This window comes from Molothrus aeneus, chromosome 3, assembly GCF_037042795.1.
Source record: "Molothrus aeneus isolate 106 chromosome 3, BPBGC_Maene_1.0, whole genome shotgun sequence".
Classification (NCBI taxonomy): domain Eukaryota; kingdom Metazoa; phylum Chordata; class Aves; order Passeriformes; family Icteridae; genus Molothrus; species Molothrus aeneus.
In genome coordinates, this window is record NC_089648.1 from 18,980,572 (window position 1) to 18,999,686 (window position 19,115).

General features: G+C 40.6%; 1 protein-coding gene across 7 annotated transcripts in view; it reads left to right on the forward strand.

The window, feature by feature from the left end:
• ESRRG (estrogen related receptor gamma) overlaps positions 1–19,115 on the forward strand; it is a 371,220-nt gene that overhangs the window by 21,813 nt on the left and 330,292 nt on the right. The window contains exons 2-3 of one of the 7 annotated variants that reach the window (XM_066546420.1): positions 12,035–12,080; positions 12,326–12,360. The exons of 4 other annotated variants lie outside the window; for them this stretch is intronic. The gene's annotated coding sequence lies outside the window, so the exon portion shown is untranslated. Of the gene's footprint in view, positions 1–12,034; positions 12,081–12,325; positions 12,361–19,115 lie in introns of those variants that run through there. 2 more of the 7 variants (XM_066546419.1, XM_066546422.1) reach the window with 2 other exon arrangements.

Consider the following 19,115-nt stretch of genomic DNA (forward strand, 5'->3'; position numbering starts at 1 on the left):
ACTATAATTGTTATTGTTCTTATTTTGTTTAATTTACTTATTGGTTAAGAAGCTGTAAAAATAAGGCCAGACAAGACAAAAAGAGATGGTCGAAAACTGATGCTAAATAGTCTCTTACCACATCAGAAATGGAGATGGGACCCTTGCAGAGTAGTTTTTAATGTCTTACAGAGGGGGGTGGGGTGACACTTCCCTTTGGTGTGGAATGTGAACGTTGGCTTTGTGAATGGCAGAGTATGATGTTATCCTGTGGCACAGTGATTTCACCTGCTGATTTTTAAGGGACTGTCCCACCTCTGAAGGCTAGGGGCTTCTGTAAAATATCATTTAGATAATTCAAACCCATGCTTGTCTCCAAAATATCCTTGTCTAGAATTTCTACAAAGTCTATAGAGGCTTGATGCATGAAGAATTATTTTTTTATCAAGCACCTGCTTTCTTTGTCTAGCTCAGTTATGCAGCAAGGTTGTTTTTATAGTACTAAGAAGTGAGCAATATATTCCATATGCCACCAAGCTTTGTAAAGAATCCTGCTGATGACAATTTCACAGCTGCTGAGAAATAGGCCAAGCCTTCCCTATAAAGTGACAGTAAGGAAAAGAATATCTATTCCATTAGTATTGGCCATGCATCCTACCCAACTTTTTCCCTCTTGAAGGAAAATGTTAGCCCTTCCGAACTATGGAACAACAGATGGTGACAGAAACCAATTTCTACTGCAAAGCCGTTTGGTCAGGAAGTATCAAAAAATGTTTTGGAGTTGTAGAAATGAATTCTTGGCTGCAGGGCTACCAGCAGCCTACTAGAAATGAGACATGAAGCAACTGCTTAACAAATGCGAGAGCCTGCTTGTCCCTGAGAGAAATGGCTTTGGTCAAACATTTTGGAAATTAAGAACTTTATATGCGTAGGATCTGGACTTCAGAAGTGTTTGGAGTATTATAGATGTTATACAGATTAGGTTCTTAATTTCTGGTCACTGGTTGCTTGACCAGCTACCAAGAAAGTAGCCTTCAAAATATGCAGAATGACCTCCAGCGGAGACAAGCTTAATATAGCTCCTCCTGGCCTAGTCAGGTGGAACCTTCCCTTTTGGCTCAGCCGATTTGCTGCCCACAGACCATGAAAGTCCCAGGGATCTGGTAACATACAGACACAAAATTAATGCAGAAACAGCACAGGCCACTCTACTCATGGCTTGTGTTTAGTAGGTTGTGTGTGTCTGCAAGTTGCTGGATACAGCAGGTTCCTTTGGCGATTCCTGTACGTGACCAAATGCATCTCCTTGGAGAACAGTTTGAGAAGGAGAATTTGCTTATTTTTTGGAATTGCACCATAGTTGTAAGTCTGTGCCATTAACTCTCTGAAACAATCAGCAACATGTTTTTTCCCTCAGAATTTCCGTAGTGAGTCTTAGCTGCTCCTATAGAAAATGGCTTGAGAGAACTCCCCATACAAATCCCCATATCAGAACATAAATGATAGAAGCTGAGCCATCTTGTTTTATCTGTTCTGTTACAAACATATACCAAATTGTCATAATGTCATGTCACCAGCAACACAGAGCAGATGGAAGTATCGTTCCACATATTGACTCGTGTTACTCTGATAAAAGGAGTTTGTTTCTCTCCTTCTGTCAAGCCTGCTAGCCTCTGGCAAAGGACACAGGCCTCAGCGAGGAGAACTTGACCAATAATGTTCAAGTGACCGTCTGATTAAAATACACTATCATTGGCCAGTGTAGTTAGCCTGCACCAACAACTGTTTGGAGTAGCCACTTCTATTTCTTATATCTGTGTAAGGCAAATTAAACCAGGTAGTGTTGTTCCGGGTTGAGGAGATGTTGGGGAATTAACCCTTGAGTAAGCAGATACTTGGATTTTATAAGGATCCATTCAAGGCCCTAATATTAGGCCCTCTGGAGACCAAGCTCAATAAAGCAAGTGCCAGGTCCCTGAACTGTCCATTATTATAAAAAAGTGACAACTCCCTGAACATGGGTTGCGAATGCTGTGTGTTAGCTACCAAAAATATGATTTGCAAAACGCCAGGAAAATCCTGACAGATAAAATAACTACAGTTGTGCCGTGAGCATCTGAAAAGCAGATATCTTCTGTATTTCTGTTTGTGGTGAGTGGTATTTGACTTGATGAGAGCACTGTTCTCAGATTGAAAATACATGAAGCTGAAGTCAAAAGAGAGTCAGTGTAATCATTAACTGACTCACCTTCTAGATGTGACAAGTAATGAACCATTTTAAACTTGCCTGGAGCTTTCTTTGGGACAATACCCACAGGGGAAACCCTCTTTCGCTCAAGTGAAGCATTATCAAATGGGCCCTCTATTTTCCCCAAATGCCAGCTCTTTTCTGTCTTGTCTCTAACCACCTGAGGACATATAACTGCTGATCTCAGCATCCCAGCCAACATTTGCATCTCGGGGCTTGAGTACAGGATAGTAAAATCCCCAACACAGCCATTTTTACAAAAATTGCATATGCTTTTTGTTTGTTTCTTCTTTTCTCATTAGCCTGCTCCCACAATGGGGAAGTGTTTTAACTGCCCGTGCTGGGATTTCATGTTAGCAAACCTTTAACCAGCATTTGGCTCTTTCCACTTTCTTACTTTGATTTGGATGACTGCCTGAAGCACCTGCTAATGGCCTGAAGCGTTGGAGCCGAAATTTGCAGTTTGTGTCCCACGCTCTCTCTGTTTTGTTACCTGCCTTCTGGAGCACCTGCTCCGTGGTCTGGGCTCAAAAGCCTGCTTTCTGCCTGCTGACAGCAGCACTCCTCACAGCTCTGCCTCCTCTCAGCTTTGTCCAGCACTTTGTCCTGCTCTCTGTAGCCCCTGCTTCAGCTTTGCCCAGGTCTTCAGGGTAACATCAGCATGTCCTGCGTGTTCCAGTGCTTAAGAGAAGAATGGTGTTCCCCTGGTACTTGGGAACAAAGGTGATGCCCAAGTAAATTGATGATTGTGGCCATCCTAAAACATTTACCATGGCATTCACCAGCAGAGTTTTTGAGTTTTTAAAGTAGGTTTTATAGGGAAATTGTGAACTAGGCCAGCTAGCTGAAATCATCTTGTAGGTCAGCAGAGGTCAGAAGCCACCTGGCAATTCAGTGTTCAGGAAACACAGAAAAAAATGTGCCCACTTAATAGAGAGGGACCAAAAGAAACTCAAAATATCTGAGGAACACATCTCTTTTCTCCTGCTCCCACTGCCTTTTGAGGATCTGCATGCTTTTCCATGAGGTTGCTCCTTATGCCTACACATAGGGAAGGCTGTAAGAAGTAGCTCTTTAGGCTGTGTGAGAAAATTCTCCTCCTTGTCAAGGGGCAAAGCTAATGGAGGATTTCAGGGGTAACAACTTCCAGCAGGGAATTTTCTTTCCAGTCTGCCTTGGGAAGCATTCATTTTTTCCCCAAGAGTCTTGGTCTGTGCCAAGGGTATTGTTTACATGGACCTTCCTTTTCCAAAAAGGTGGTTTTGTTTCTGGTGGTGTTAGAAGGATGCTGTTAACAGCTACAGAAGAACTCAAATATTGGCTTCCTGCTGGTCCCCTTGCTGGCAGGGTCATCCTGTTCCCCAGTGAGCTGCATTCCTTAACAAAGCCACACTGTGACCCCACCCACCTTCCACATTGGTGCTGTGTGGGGCTTTCCCCAGGAACCACCTCCCTGAGTGCCTGGGCTGCACACTGAGGCTTGTTCATACCAGAGACATCTGCTCTTGCAGAACTGGGCAGGGCAAGGATTGATTTTTTTTTTTTCCTTCTTGCTTTCCTTCGGTTCCCTCAAAATAACCCTAATTAATTTTGTGGAGAGTTTAGTGTGCTCCCATCATGGGATTGCTCTTTGTGCAGATCTCTTGCATGCTATATTTAGGTATGGTTTTTGGAACACCATGTGACCTGAATCAGATAACTTCTGAACTACTAATCATGTCTTTGACACTGACTCCCTCTGTGGCTTTGGGGCATTTTACGGTTGTTTCCCTACATAGAGAATGAAAACAGATATACTCATCTGCCTCGTAAGAGCATATGCCAGGGTTAACAAGTATTTAAGACATTGGTTTAAAGTAAATTTGATTTTATTATTTCTACTGTAATCTTAGTTTTATTGTTTCTTAGATGTTTACCATTCTAAAATGATCTGTTACCATCTTAATTTCCTTAATGGATGCCCCTATTTCACCATTTTAAATGAAATTAGTTTCTTCTGTGTTGTAGATGAAAATAGGGCAGAAAGAAAAAAGCTAAATGCCCTCATTTCCTGCCCCACACAAATTTTCTTCCTATATTTACTAGTTGGTCGATCCATGGAGATGAAAAGCTCAAAACATTGACCTGAACTATTTCCCCTTGTGCTAGCTACATCCCTTTTTTAACATGGGAAGTTAGTTATCGGCTTGGTTTTTCTACTGATTTTTTGAGTTGTGCAGCCTGACTTGTATCCTGTCCTCTTGCACTCCTCGAGGCCCCTCCAGCCCTAGAGGAAGCGGAGCTCCCTTTAGCTCCACATGCTGCATGGCTGGGGTTTGGAGCCTATGGTCCATGTCAAGGCATCATCTCTTGTTGTTCGTGTCCATAATTGCTGCTTTTTGTGTCTTGGGTGCTTCTGCAGGGAGCTGGAGTACTGGGATTTCTTCTGGCTTCACCTTTTTTTTTGCCATAACCCTTTAAGACCTTTTCATAGGCAAACGGATCAAAAGATCTGTTTGGCCTTTCAGTGATAGGAAAGGAGCTCAGTTTGACCAGGTAGCTAGTCAGATAAAGAAGAGGAGAAATTATGGCAATGCTTCCCATCCTTTAGGAAGTAGTTAACAGAAGGGAAGAGGATTCTTTCTTAAGTAAAATTTATTGTCTAATTATAAATAGTAGCTCCTCCCCCCTTTCTTAATTCCTTCAGAATTAAATCCTTTGCCCAAGTGTTTATTCTTTCCCTCCTACAATGGCAGTAAAAAGGAAAATAATACATAAACTAAAAATTCAGCTTTGAGAAAAAGGCTGATAATGAAATATCTGCCAAAGACTCTGCAATATGTGTCTGTCAGAGAAAAAAAGCAAACATTCTTATATTTGAATCTCTGAAATGTAACTGCACCAGACTAGTTGGGGAAAATTTGTTTGAAGATGTATTACGTTCCACGATCAAATGGAAAAAATGGCACCTGTCATCATATTTAGAAAACAGCTGGGTAACATGGCAAAGTGCCATAGTCTCTTTTCACATGGCCTTTATGCTGAAACCATCCAAGCTCCATTCTCAGCAACTGGAGAAACCCTGTGCCTTTAAATGGTTACAGAAACATCTACTTAGGGGCCAGCTCTTATTGCAGCAAAGCCTGCTTCTGATGCTTCTAATTAGCAGTTAATGGATTATACTTTACTTTTATAACCAACCCAGCAGGCACTCTTCTATAGTATTTTTTGGCTATTTTTGGTAGAAGATATATGCAATTGCGCTGCTCTTCATGCTTTCATTTTGAGCATGCAGAAAATATTATAAATAAAGCACTATCTGAGATTAATTTACCACTCAAATGCTTAAAGTCCGATTATGCATTTACTAAATTCCTTATGCATTTTCTAATTTCCTATTTTCTTTCATCTAATATCTTAGAAAACTGTAATGGGTTAATTGCCCTACCTGATCTAGACTTTGATGCAGAATCTCCTAAATACATACTTATTGTTAATTAAAATATTTATATACCCAGTGAAAAGTGTGGTTTTTTAGACTTGCAAACACAGCTCCAATATGTATTCGTTTAGGAAAAAAGCATTTTTCTAAGTGAGTCCAGTGCGGGTACATTCAGAAGTTTAGATGTGCTTGTAGAAACTAATGATTTTTATCCTTGCTTGGAATTAAAATAGCAATGAGGTTAGTAGCATTAAAGATTTGCAATGCTACATGTGTGTGTGTGCCATACACATGTGGGTATATATGTGTATATATTGCATGTGCACAATATCCATAGTATGTGTACCAACTTGGGCATGTGGATATAAATCTATGTTTAATAAAGAAGTAAATTTCATAGGTTTTGGTTGGAAGTTTATACTCCCTCAGGGAATTATTTTGATGTCAGTTTGTAGCAGGAAACCTAGTTTGCTGAGTCTCTCTTAGAGCCTGCTCTGTTCACTAAGGCCACGCTTCCAGTAGGACAAGGTCTAACATTGGTTAAACTGGAACAGGAGAGGGAGCTCTCACAGCACAGGCCAGGAATGGGGAGGATGAGGTACCCAAGACTAGGAAAAGAGGGGTAGAGGGCACCAACTGCAGGTGAGATGCACCATCACTCTATTCCTAATTACTGTGGTCCCTTCACCAAAGTGGTTTCTCCATCCCTTACTTATGTCAGAAAAAAAAAAAAAAAAAAAAAAGAAAGGAATTGGCTTAAAAAGACAGGGAATGGCTTAAGAGAGAAGCTACAGGTTAGTTGATGAGAAGCTCAATAAAACCCATCAATGTGCCCTTGCATCTGAGAAAGCCAACCATATCCTGGCTACAGCAGGAGCAGCATGGCGAGCAGGTTGAGGGAGGGGATTTTCCCCCTCTTCTTTGCTCTGGTGAGACCCTACCTGGAGTGCTGTGTCCAGCTATGGAGTCCCCAGCATGGGAGGAATGTAGACCCATTGGAATGAGTCTGGAGGAAGCCACAAGGATGCTCAGAGGGCTGGAGCACTTCTCCTCTGCAGAGAGAAGTTGGGGTTGTTCAGCCTGGAGAAGTGAAGGCCCTGAGGAGATTTTATAATCTCCAGTACCTAAAGGTGACATGTAAGAATGAATGGGGACACACTATTTAGCAGGGTGTAATGATAGGACAAGCGAGGATGGCTTTGAACTGACAGAGGGCAGGTTTAGATGAGAAATTAGGGAGAAATTTCTACTGTGAGGATGGTGAGACACTGGAACAGGTTGCCAAGAGAAACTGGGTGCTTCAGCCCTGGCAGTTTTCAGGGCTGGGTTGGATGGTGCTTAGAGCAACCTGGTGTAGTGGAAGCTGTCCCTGCCCATCAGCACTAGATAACCATTAAGGTCCCTTCCAACCCGACCGATTCCATTATTTTATGGTATTATGACTTGCAGCAAAGGAAGTGCCACCTGCAGGACTCCTGCTTTGAAAGCACTGCACGTGCTGGGTACATGATTGTACAGTACTGAACTGGTATGGTCATGTTTGTTGAATGCAGTGAATTTCAAAAGGCTCTCCAGAAAAATATTATTTTTACGCTATTATTTTTACAGAGCAAAGGCTAAAAAGAAAAGGAAGGGAAAGAAAAGGAAAGGTTGGATAGTGGTTATTATGTGAAATAGCTCCCTGACTGTGATGAGACATGGGCAACTTACTTTCCATCCTGGTTCTTGAGGAGGATGGATTTGGGCTTTTCCTCTGTCTTGTAACATTCCCAGAGGAGTAGGAGGAGGAGGCTGGCTGTGCAGGGGACGAAGAGCTGTTGTTTCCCTGCCCCTTGCAGTGTCTGTGTGTGCTGTAGGTGGGGAACAGAGGGATTTCTGCTGGGTAGGGCCAGTCCCACCTTGTTCCTGGAGCAGGTCCTTACTGTTTAATCCACGTTCCTTTCCATTTTCTTCAGGACAGTGCAACAGGAGACTACCCTCTTCTTGAATCAAGGCCATAGTTGAGCCTCTCTGCAATTGTTTCATGTTTGCTCACTTGTATCTTTTTTCACCTTAAAAGAGCTCCCTCTCCCCTTAGCTTGGCTTTCTCCCTAAACCCCTGCAAAGGTAAAGTCCATCTTCGTGCCTGCACTATCTTGTCATAGTGCACTGTAAATGGTGTATGAGAGCTGCAGGATTTGCCTTTTCTCAGCCTCTGTCTGAAGTGTTGGCCAAAGCACGTGGCTCCTTAGAGCTGCATTTCTGACCTCTGTGTCAGAGTAGTGAAGACAGGTCTGAGACACCTCAAGTTCAGTGGCAGCCAAGATCTCCATCATCCAGAGCTCTGGGATTGCCCCTCCGAGTTTCCTCTCTCAGCAGTTTTGTGCCAGGCAAGCCGAGCTTTGCAGTAGTTGAGGTTATTGAGGAGAACTTCATCCAAAAGAGTAAGGCTCCCTCAAGCAGAGTTTGGTTTGAGTTCTCAGAAGGTCAGCGTGGGAAGCTCCCCATAAAAGCTGAACTTTGATGTTGTCAGCCAAGACAGATTCAGAAGATTTGGGAACATTTCTTTTCCCTCTTTATAATTATGTGAAACGCGGGAGACCTGTGAATAGGGTATTTTTAGATTGTACTTTCACATATACAGTATCATAGTATGACAGCAAATTAAAATTCTTATCAAATCCTTTTTTTTTTTAAAGAAATGTAACTCATAGTGGAAAGTTTGATAAAGAGCAGTGTGCTGCTTGGCACAGAAATTCTGCTCTTGTTACTAAATGAAACATCACTGGTTGCTCTCATTTAGATGAACACTTTTGGAAGTTCTTTTTTTTTAAGGCTAGTGGATTGGACTTCTAATTTTAACTCCTATGGTTTATAATTAGAAACATTTCCAAACTTGTTTACAAACACCTGCACTTGACAGTATGTGTCTGCAATTTTAGAAGGACTCACTTGTCACTTCCAGTGGGGGTTGAGAGGGCATCTGAGTTCTTTGTGTTTGTACAGTTAGTTTCAGGACACTGGAACAAAAGTGCATTTTAAAAAATAAGAGTATGAGAATGTGATGTTTTGTGAGGGGGTTGCATGCACCTAATTAGCAAACAGGTGTTATTGAGTAGTTGTGGGTTATTTCAAAGTCAGTGGGATTGATTGTTAGTGGTCATTTGGAGCAAGATCTGAACTGGCACCCAAAGGAGAAATTCCAAGAAGTAATTTTTGCAGTTGAGCCTCCCTATTGGAAAAGATGCTTTACAGGTTTTCTGTTTTTATCTATACTTAAGGCATATTACTTTCTTGCCAGCTGTCCTTAAGAAGTTATTCAGAAAGAGTATTAAATGACTTTTGAAAAAATGATTGCATTGTTATTTCATATGAATTTGGAAGTGAATTGCTGAGTGTACAGTGAATGGTGGAGCATGGCTCCCCTTGCTCCTGAGTGGGATGTGTAAGTTAAACAAGTCTGTATTGAACTTGTTTGCAGTGTGGTGAGTATCGTGCTATGTTACTAACTGGTCAAGTGTATCATCACATTAGAAATGATCAAAATAATTTACCAAAATAAAAAAAAATCCTTTTGGCACCTTACATCTGACTTTTAGCTGCATCACATAGGTTAACAGTGTTGCTTATCAATTTCTAGTGTAATGAGAAAGGTTATTGTTGCTAAAAATTGATGCTGCATGGGAGGGTGTCAGGAAGAACCCTCCAAATATACTTCAAGGGTACATCTGAACCAGAAGTAGTCAAAGCAGACTTAAGCAGTAGTGGCATAAGGTGTCCTATTGATTGCCTAATGCTCATGTTGTTCCTAATTAGTATGAAAAACTCTGGTTAATTAGACCAGCCTGTTTGGCTGTTGTGTCCTCTACCAGGAACCATGGTCTTAGAGAAACTCCAGTACAGAAGAGAATAAAGAAGTCACAAAGCAGAATGATTTTCACTTTTTGCTGTTTTGGTGTCCATAAAAGCATGGACCTGGATCCATTTGAGGAATCCACATTGATGTCAAAGGATCATGTCCTCAGAGGCACTTACTCTATCAATTTCACTGAGAGTGGCTGTAAGTGGAGTTAGGCACTGGAATACCTTCGTGTATGCTTGTTCTTTGAAAGCAAACCTGCAGTGTGCAGCCTGTATGTTGTGCTTGACCCCTTTGCAGGGCACACAGCATCACTCACTGGGGGGCTCTTCCAAAGCAATTGCTCAAAAGTAAACAAACAGATAATTATATAAAGCTTTTGGAGTATGATGCACAGGTCTGACGAATTAGCTTTTGCCTTTTGTGAACCACTGTACCTCATATCTGTGTTTTTGAATTCCTTTGAGAAGTACAGTTTTAACAAGCATTCACTTTCTGTAGCAAACAGGCTTTAAAAATTTTTTTACTTTTGAAACAAGTAGGCTAGCTAAAATTATGATGTTACTTAGATACTGCACAGCATAATTTCTTAGCTGCAATTAATAAATTGTGTTGTAACCATATTAGGCTGTTACCATGTTTGAAAATAACTTCAAACACAGCTTTCAAGCTCTGGTGTTGTCAGGGTCCCAGTTCATCAGAGTTAGAAATATGCGACATTTTAGAAATGGCTCATGATTCAAATATGACCAGAGAAATTAGACTTAAGTGGAATTTAATGCAACTTCTTGCTTAACTAGAAATTTCTCTTTTTACAGTGAATTCTATCTGGAAATAGCACTTTCATAACTGATGTACTGAGAGAAATGCCAGTGTTTTCAGTTTTCCTCTATTTCAGTTTGCTCATGTCTGTTCTATGCCCACTTTCTTAAGTGTTAATATGTTTCCAAAAAGTTACAGAGGGCTTGAAGGAAAGATCTATGCAAGTGTATAAGGATCCAATGATCCAGCAATGCCTTGAAAATGGGCAAAAGCCTCTTTGATATTAGATGTCTTGACAGACCATGAAGTTAGTGAGAAGATTTCTCAGATGTACCGATAAGTAAAAAAAGACCTCTATGGAATATTTGTAGAGTTATCTAACCTTCATGGGCCTGACCAGTTCTTCAGTGTGAATGTTTGGTGTACATGTGAAGTGATTTGTTCTCAGGATAACCTGCCTGATTCCTATAGGGAAACTGCACAGAAAAGTCTTTCTTTGAGTGCATTTAAAATTATACAATCTTCTTCAGGAAATGGTAATTAAAGTAAATACAGGAGTCATGAATGGAAAGAAAATGGGCTTCAGAGTTCTGCTTGATTCTTCTTGTAAAAAATAATTCTTACTTCAGGTAAAATTATTGCTCCTCACTAAGGATCCCATGGTATGACTGAGTACTTTGAGCCATAGCATGCACGGTATACCAGAATGATCTAAGAATTGAATTAATATCCTGGTAACTGGGCTTATGAAGGTATGTCAAATACAATCACAGACCACAGGAGAGGACTGTTGAGAAGGCAGTATCTGGTTATGGTTAGAAATCAGCTGTGGATATAAGGGGACAGCTTGTGAATTGCCAGAGGGAGTTAATGTAGGTTCCCAGCTCATGAAGTCCCAGCATTGCAGTTATGCTTGCATCCCCAGGGCTGGAACACATTGCAAATCCCTGAGATGCAAATTCTTTGCCTGCATCTCCCATGGTACATAGCTGTAAACCGGTCTTTGAAAGTCCATAAATAGGTATAAAACATGCATTTTCCATAGAAGTAATGACCTTAAAGAGGGACTGTGAGTATTGCAATGGCCTATTGCAAATTATCTGTAACTTAAATTTTTGCTTTTATTTTTTATTCCTGGTACGCATGTTTTATGTGAGCAGCTTTTTCATGTTTCTTCAGTAATTCAGTGCCATAAAAGTATGTGGGTTTTCTTCTTAAAGAAACTGTTATGTGCCAGTTGTACCTGAGCTGAAGGGTTACCCAAGAGCAAATGTGTATGAAGTGAAACTGCTCCAGGATAACCTGTCTTGGTTTAGGGGAGAGTTAATGATAAATTTATTTTCGTGACCTGTCCACCAAATATTTGTACACTAATTAGGTCCTATTTTGAGGGCAGAGCATGTGAGCTTGTAAGGAACCCCTTGTACAGGGTGGGAAGGGCAAGAGGATTTTTGTCCCTAGTACATGTCCCCCACCTTTTTTATGTGGCATCACCTAAATATGTGCACTATTTCTAAGTAGCATGTGAATCCTGGGGCTCCTATGGAGGCATTTCTTAAATTGGCTCACGGGAATAGCTGTAGCCAGCTCAGGTGTTCAAGTGTAGAGCGTTGGGGTAGAAACTGAACTGAGTCAAGGCATAATCATGGTTTTAACTTTATATAATGTCTTTTGCAATATAGTAGAAAATGACCCTTATGACTCGTGGCAGGACCTGTTGTATAAGTAACCCAGCCATGGTGCTGGTTGGTATCTTGCTTTTCACTTGAACCTCTCTGCGATGCAGGTCTTGGAGGAGTGAGTGCCTGGTGCAGTCTCTGCCTGACTCCTTGGTAAGTCATTTAAGTTCATCTTTCTGTACAGTCACTTTCCAAACTGCTCAGCAAAAATAAGGAAATTTTTCATAGAGTGCTTTAAAAGAGAGCTGCTAATCAATTTTTCTTATTATTTTATGCCCTGTGATTTTTACACCACCCCCACCAGCTGGTTAATCATGCAAAAGCTGAACACTTCATTAGCCAGAACATGTTTGCCCATGGGCATTTCTGTAGTAAATTAGTTCTTTCTATTTATACAGGTAAGTCATGGCCAAAAGTCTTTAAGGTGCCAAAGGTAAGGGTTCGAATTAATTCTTTTTCTGAGGTTTCAAAAGAACTAGGTTTAACTTTGTGTGCTATTGATTTGAAATTACTTCTGAAGTAAAGATAGTGTGGGAAAAAGAGCATTGTCAGGCTGTTTAGAGATGCATTGTGCCTTTCTGGATCTCAAATTTGGGCTTTGTAGTACAGGGTGCCTTAAAAAAAAACCTAAAAAAGCCAAAAGCACATACATGCACTCACACACACACAAATATATAAATATATATATATATATATACACACACATGCATACATATTTATGTATATGCATAGTATCTTCATGCAGAGACTCTGCTTCTTTGAGTGGCATGTGGCATATTGACCTGTGTTTTTCATTTCTTACTCTGTGCCTTTTACACTATTAATTGAAAATATGTGGTTTGCAGATGCTTTTTTGCCTCAAATCAAATAGTGCCCTCTGAAAGCCTAGTTTAGCTTGACAATGAATTTAGCTTTCAGGCTTTGGCCATTGCAATATTGTTTGAATGCCACCATTTCCTGCAATCAATGTAATTTTATATCTACTTGGAATAGAAAGTCAAGATGGTGATTGCCTTAATTTAACTCAGTGTTGTATTCATTAAGGAGCTGATCCCAAATTCCTTTCAGATCAAAGTCTGTCTTGATTTCAGTGGAACCTTTCGGCGCACAAGGTGTGCGGTAGCCTTCTGAAATATTGTCATTGTGACTAGTGAATAAAAACTAAATGTGTTGCTAAATTTAGGCTATTGCTCATGTCAGCTTCCTTTTCTAAATGACGGTAAGTGCATTCCATAAATAGTATGCCTCTTATGTTGTCATATCTCTTTGGCTTGCTTTGCAGTATTTTACAGGATATTTGCAAATGAATTTTGTATTCAGTAGGCAGGGGATGAAAATAACACTACTCATTGGGACTCCATTAACCCGCAGCTAATGAGGAACCATTTGGAGGGCTGGATGAGTGTAATTCAGATTAGCCTGCATGCCAGGCTGCTCTGCTCCTGCTCAGGCTCTGCCTGTGCCACGCTCCCTGTGCTGCGCTCCGGATGGACGGAGTGCGGAGCAGCGTGGCTCTGACACTGCTTTTGGCCAGTTAAGTTTTCTGTTCTTCGGTTCCCCTTTTGGAAGGTAGGAGAGGAGTGTGTGTATGTGTGTGTGTGTGTGTGTGTGTGCGTGCGCGCATAGATAGGTGACAGTGATCTTGACCTCCATGGTCAGGTGTTTTGGGATGTAATGAAATACTCCTCAAACACTCCACTCGTGCTCTCTGGTTGATAGCATTGTTACTTGTAGAAAAGGGTACTACATGGTGACAGTAAAGGTGGTCCAGACTGGCCCTTAATTAATTTTATTTTCGAAATCTATATTAGTGACTGTCATGAGGGCACCTGGGCACTTCACATCAATAAAAGAATCAATTTAAAAATGTGTAGACCAGAACTCTGTGTTCGCTAACAAAACTCCTGTTCCCAGTTGCGACTAAAGGTCAGTCCAAGGCTGGCCAAGCGGGCAGGACTCGCATTCCTGCGCCTTGGCACCTGCCAGACGCGGCTCTGGCCGAACACCAGCAGCAGCAGCAGCTCCCGATGCCCGCGGCCCCTGCGGAGACCAGCTCGCTGGTGACCGGTGACTTGGTATCCTCTGCATGTCTCAAGCTGGTTTCCAGGCTGAAGGAAAAGGTGGGGAAAGACCAAGCCCAGTTAAAAATGTGACTTTGGCAGTTGCTGGCACTCCACTGAAGTGCAGGCAACAGAGACTTGGTGGAGCTGTGCTGCTGGAATAGAGGGTGGAAAAACGAGACCTTCTTCTGGAGAACAGGGTAGAGATCTCTAAACTGAAAAAACTTTATAGACGACATATGTTACATTATGCAAGCTTAGCAAATTCTCTAGGAATATAATGCTTCCCTGTGTTTTCTTAACTTGTGTTAATATTTTATGATACCTGTGCATTAAGGGCCAGTTGCTACAATGTTTAAGTGAGTTTGGGCTGCTAAATTGCTTTTGTGGACTTTTAAAAAAACACTATTGGTTACTGCTAATTAGCTAAATTCCCAATCTCACTTAACAAACTGATGATTTAAAATAAGATTTTTTTCTGTTTTTCATGTATTAAGTGAGCATGTGTAATTAAATTAAATGTTGATGCAAAGCTGCATTTTACTTATTTCTATTAAGACATTTGAAAGAATAATCCCACTTCAATACATATCTAATTGTGCAAGCAGCACTGAAACTAGGAGTTCCTGGACACTGGTGTAATTTTTTTGAATGTGAAATGATAATATATTTTCATGTCTTGAAATCCAATTGAACTTGAGCTGAGCTTAAAAATCCAAGATCTGATTCGGGAGAATTCAGTCCCATCTGGCTGGTGGGTAGCAGGTGTGCAGTGTGTGTTTGAGGGAGGGAGGTGATTGCAGGGAGTGAAACATTTCTCTTTTCCTCTAAAGCTTTAATTCCAGTTTAATGCTGTGGTCTGAAGCTCTCTGCAGTTTAAGTTCTTCTGTAATTACCTACATCTATTGTTGGTCTCCATTTCTAGACAACATAATGGTGATGGTGAATGGCAGAAGCAAGTAAATGTCCAGCATTATGAAGAAATATGGTTTCTAATTCTCAAAGTTTGGATTTATTTTCTGTTACACCCAAGTCCCTTGTATGGGAGAGTGTGTTTTTACAAATTGATACAGACGTGATCTTGAAGACCAAATGAGAAAGGTTTCATTGCAGTGTTCAGGATCAAGGTCTTTTGAGTATTTTTATGTGTTCCCACAGCAGCATAGAGAATGCTTTTGTTGTGTATATTTTTATAAAGAAAAAAACCCCATCTTATGTAATTTTTGTTTTCATCCCATAATAGACAGGTTCTACATTTTTTATTACTGCGGTTGTAATGAAGGAGGCTTTTTTCGTCTTTAAAAGTATTTTAGCAATCTGTTGAATACTTTTTACCTCTTAACCTTAAGAAACTTCTCCCAGCCTTTCTAATTTTCTTCTTTCTCTTTCCCTTTCTTCATCTTTTGATCAGATACTGCCAGTGAACCCCCGCCTCTGCCTGGGAGCTTTTTGCTTGGGAGGTTCAAGAATCTGCTCTTCCTTGATTTTTGTCACTAGCTATCAAGTCAGCTCCCTTTCACACTCCTATCAACTCTCCCTCTTCCAACTTTTAAATATTTCCTCTTCTTTTTATTAGTCTTCACTGCTATAGAACTTTGTGCTGAGGAGTCTTCCAGCACATGAGTTTTTAATGGGAGTTTGGCATGCAAAAGCACTTCTTACTTTGCAAAATAAGTAAGCAAACATACTTCTTTTACAGTTTTTGAGTTCACATTACTACAGTAGATGACACTTTTGCTGCTGTATTTCACAGGTTTTTTTCATGGTGAAGTGACTTAATTTCTAACATAGAGTGGAGCTGGTGCTGTGTTGCCAAGGGAAGTCCATCTGGTTTGACAGACGAAATGATAAACATTTCTCTGGACATCCCTGTAAAGTTCTCCCTTTTGTTTGTTTGCTTTATGAAGTTAAATGGAAGAGGTCACCCCCTTTGACAGAGCAGATTCTTTTTTCGAGCAATCGGGCTTTGCAAGAAAACATTTTTTATTAAGCAAGTCATCCATACCACACCGTAGGCTGTTTGAGTGTAACAGTATGTTACAGTCTGCAAAGTTAATGCAGTTAATATTCAACTGAACTTTTGGGGGGTTGCTAATCCCTTAGGCAGGCTTAGCAGAAAGGGCAAACATATTTATAGCACTTTGAATCAGACTGCAGTGAACAAGTAAGAGTATGTGTTATACCATGCAAATGTTACACAATTTCAGGAAAGCTCAGTGCACTATCATCTTCTAATAGTGTTTAAGTTGATTAAATATCTTGTCTGTAAGCAACAGAGTTGTTGGTTCAGTGGACAATAGGTCTGTTAAAATGAAACTCATTGAAAGGTCTTGAGATTGTTGTTCTGGTTGTAAGTTTTGAAGGTTCTGAAGAGATTTATGGGCTGTCTAATTAGGAGCTAACTGTATTCTTTAAGCTCTGTCATTTGTATTATTCCCTAATAGGATTTAATTGGACTTTGTCACATATCTGGCTATGACTGAGTGTGTGTGGGGTTGTCAGCAGCCTCTTCCATGTAGACCTCGGTCTCTTACTATCTTTGTAGAAGTGAAAAGATCATTCCTGAGAGATCTTTGCTTCAGAAGTGTGACATGGAAGTGTGACACTGGACAGAGCTTGCTTTGGTTAGAGCCGTGGGCACCCCAGGCAAAAAGAACAAGAGTCAAGTCACAAGTTGCAGGCCGTTCATGGAAAAGCTGAAGTGCTCGGTCTGAGAATGTCGAGCAGTGAGGGCCACATCTCTGTGAGACAGAAAATCTCCACATTTATGCCATGGACAAAACTTGAATTGAGTGCAAAGTTACATAGAAAAGCACAAAAAGGGTCCTGTAGTGTTGCCATCCCATCAGGAGCCAGAGAAAGAGGAATTATGATCTTGGATTTTACACACAATTTGATTGTGTAGAGTTTTTAGGCAAGTAAAAGAGATCTGCTGTTTGGCAGTCAACAAAAAATAATTTGTACTTAAAAAAAAATTATTTTATTTTCAAAGAGATGAATGCAGTTGCTAACAGCTTTAATCTATATGATAAATTTTTAAGATCAATTTCTGGTACCCTATCAATGCAGAATACAGGCCTGACAAAGTGTCCATTCTATTCTAATTAAGATTTTTAATATGTTTTACCTTTTGGCTATTTTTCCATTTGGCTCTTTTTCCATTTTTTCTAGATATTAACTATTGGAAAGAGATATTAACTAGATATTAACTATTGGAACATGGAACCTGACTTTAAAGGGGGCTCAGGTGCCTGAATTTATACATGCACTCAATTTACTTATTGATTTGCCACCTTACCCGTACCCATTCCTTTCCTTTTTCTTTGCTCTTTGTGAAGCATACTGGCCAGTCATAGTACTTCAGGAAAATGTCCAACAAAATAATTAATATGTCAGAATTATTGGAAAAATGGCAATATGTTGCTAAAGATTTTCAAATCTATTTGTTATATTTTCAGTTAAAAATAGCATGACTGAGTACCAGAGCAAGTTAGAATTTTGTATTGGAGTTATTTATATCTGAAGTACCTGAAAATAACTAGTTTATTATGTACAAAATTTGAAATTCCAGAATATATTAAAACATTAGCTCAAAGGTCAAAAGCCTCTCCCAAGGAAGGCAGGAAATGAGAAGGGAATTTGGGCTAATCAGGTTTGTTCTGTAATGGTTGCACAGGGCTGATGTGGCTGACACCGTTTGTGGCTTCCTTTGGTTGCCCATCCTGAATGTCCCTAGCTCATCATTGGATGAACTTCCATGCAAATCCTAGCAGCATTCAACCTTAAGCCTTGACCTCTATAACACGATCTTGTAGCGTTTCTGTCATTGTACTGAGCAGTAAGTGCAGGGGTCCATTGCACAGAGTGTCCTGGTGGTGGAGGTCTGCTGAATGTGAGCTGCACATCCTGCAGCCACCTAGGAGCTTAGAAATGGATTAAACAATCTGCAGTTTTATGTGGAAACAGAGTTAACAGTCTGGTGATGTTAACTTTGTTAAAAGGTAGGGGTGTGTGTGTGTGTGTGTTACTGTGCTGAACTCTATACATTTATGAGCTCTTTTTATAGTACCGTTCCCAGCAGCATTCCCAGGAGCAGTCCAGGTCCAATCAGGACTGGTATGCCATTGTGAGAGGTGTTGTTTTAATTCATGTGTGAATGTGGAGTGGTTGCTGCCCTGAGGATATTACAGTGAAATTACAAACAGGATGAAGAATTGGAGGAGGTGTGGAGGAAAAGGAGGGCCACTGCAGCAAGGTGCACTTGTCTGGTCAGGGTTGTGGTATGTACAGCCTGATACCAAGTGATGGGCATTTCATTTATTTATAAGTCTGCTGCCTTCAAAACAATTAGCCTCTTTGTCTTTTGTTTGTATCTTAGTTATTTAAGACAAAATGAAGAGAGTACGAAATCAATCGTTCCCAAGATCCTCCTGCTCTGTCTCTAGCAATGACCAACCCCAGGCACCTCAAGTACAGTTTTAAGAGCCTCACAATGGGCAGACTTGGGATAATCTTCTCTCTACACGTTCTCATCCTAATCTTTCATTATTAGGGATTAATTTAAGCTTTGAAGCATGAGGTTTAAAAAAAAATATTCTGTTTGTTGTTCCCCCTCCTCCACTGTCAACCTTGTTTAAAATATGAAATACCCTCCCAAGCCTGTCATCTGAGCTGTTTTCAGGGTAATCCTACCTGCTCCTTGGTGTGTTAGCCAAACCTGTAGCTTGAGAGCTGCCATGGTGGTTTTGCTTCCTGTGGTGCCAGAAGGCACTGGTAGATCCTTTTCCCCAGGGAGGTGGGTGAAGGCAGAAGCATGTTGAGCCGTTATGGCCTGGGTGTTCCCATGTCACCATATGTCAAAGCTGTGATGCTGCAGCTGGATCTCTCTCCTTTCTTTTAATATTTTAGTGGCTAATTTGCAGTAAAGCAGAATAGGAAATAACCATAAATAAATCTGGGAACCTTTGTATTAATTTCTTTTGCTAGCTGTGTACATATGAGCAGCTTGCTATTTGCATATGTGAATCTTGTCATAACAATTTCGGGAAGTGATTTGTTAATAATCAAGTTCTCAGAACAGCTCTAAATCAGGAATTGATGTAGGTCTGGATAAAGCAAGCCTTCCGCC